General features: G+C 43.3%; 1 non-coding gene across 1 annotated transcript; it reads right to left on the bottom strand.

The window, feature by feature from the left end:
- Positions 1-231: 231 nt before the first annotated feature.
- Positions 232-374, bottom strand: Gm22315. The gene has a single exon (XR_003948477.1). It is a non-coding gene; the product is annotated as a small nucleolar RNA SNORA48 (small nucleolar RNA).
- Positions 375-1,863: the final 1,489 nt, after the last annotated feature.

Raw genomic sequence — 1,863 nt, 5'->3', positions numbered from 1 at the left:
ACCACCACTACCACCATCACCACTAACAACGAAACATAGAAAACATCTAATCATGGAAGGTATAGTTAGTCACATTTAGTGGCTCCTGCTACAGACTGGCCATACAATTGTTGGGGCCCTGGGTGATGTCCTTCATCCTTGCTGTGTGGCATAGTGGCATGGTATTGTGGTCCACAGGTTTCTGTCTGTCTTCCTCCTTCTGCACTGTGATGCCTGGATTTGATTTGATTTTTATGAGTCCAAGGCGTAAGATAGCTTTGGATGTCAAGCCAGGCATCAAGCTAGGATGAACAAAAGATGGCTATTTGCTCTGCCCCTGACCAATATAAGAACAACACCATCCATAAGGTGTCTCTTAGACCATTGTTGGGACAGACAGACAGACAGACAGACGCGCACGCGCAAACACACACACACACACACACACATATACATGCATACACACACACATGGGCCAATGGACAGATGGATGGATATGACAGCTTGCCTTAGGATTCTTAAGAAAGGATGGATATACTGAAAATATCATCTTTAGGACATTCTCTATAGAGTCTCTGCTAGAATTACAGTCCCTGGCCACATCTTGAAGTGCTTTTGCTATTACATATCGGAACACCAATTCTAGAATATTCCAGGTGCCAAAACATTGTTAATTAGATGCAAATGTGGAAGCTGAGTCTGGAAGGGCAGAGCTGCAGATCCTGTAGGCACTGTCTATCGCCCTGGTTTCCATACATTGCTGTGATATGATAGTCTGGTGGGATGGACTCATGTATTGGATTCTTTAGCTGCAGCTTTGACTTGTATAGCAGCGGACATGCTCAGCAGAGACACACTTGTATGCAAGTCTCCTTCTGCAACTCATAATTACCACATAATTCAAATTGAAGTTTTCTCCCATAAGGAATCAGTATTCTACTCAGTAGCCACCCAGTTTCCAAACAGTGAAAACTCACCATCAACAGCTTGATTGAATGACCCACCTGGAATTGCTTATACTTCATTAATGCTTTCCATAAATCATGGGGTTGACAGGCTACTGGCATGGACTTCCCAAATCTCATAATTGTGTTTTGTTTTTCTCTGGCTTCATCAGTTTCCTTTTGGATGCTGACAGCTTAGAGAATTTTTTCAAAGTTTATTTTTATTTTATGCGTATGGGTGTTTTGCTTGCATGTACGTCTGTGTAACGTATGCATGCTTTATGCCCGAGAAGGCCAGAAAAGGGAGTCAGATCCCCTGAGACTGGAGTTACAGACACTTGTGAGATGCCATGTGAGTGCTGGGAGTTGAATCTGTGACCTCTGAAAGAGCAGCAACTTCTCTTAACTGTGGAGCCATCGCTCAAACACTGTAAATGCTCTCAATATCATTTGCTACTCTAGTGACTTCTGTTGAAGATGCCAGTTATATGTCAAAACTGTCCTGAGGGTCTAAACATCTGGATTGTGCGTGTCCTTGGCTTTGCCATGTATAGGCTGTGTGACCTTGCTAGCTCTCTGCCATCATATCTGAAAGAAAAAGTAAAATGTCTGTTCCCTAAGAGGGCCATAAGATAGCATCAAACATACAGGTAAAGAATTTGGTGCAATGTCTGGCAAGCACCAAGGACTAACTTAGTGATACTGGCTTTTCTAATAGTAAGACCCAAGAACACTTGAGTAGATTACAGGCTGGAGGGCTCCCAAAAGATCTGCTGCAAAGTCACAGGGTACCTTATGTCCATTTGTAAGAGCAAAGCTTGGGGGAAGAGAAGAACTTGATCTATGCTATTACTTGGGTTCTTTATCTCACTTAGTCAGGAAGCCAGCCCACACTTTTGGCTGCTAAAGAGGGAGTGGCATTTCCCATCCATAGATCAGT

Source organism: Mus musculus, chromosome 9 (assembly GCF_000001635.26).
Source record: "Mus musculus strain C57BL/6J chromosome 9, GRCm38.p6 C57BL/6J".
Classification (NCBI taxonomy): domain Eukaryota; kingdom Metazoa; phylum Chordata; class Mammalia; order Rodentia; family Muridae; genus Mus; species Mus musculus.
Note: the sequence above shows the minus strand (reverse complement) of the source record. Positions and strands in the feature narration are given on the sequence as shown.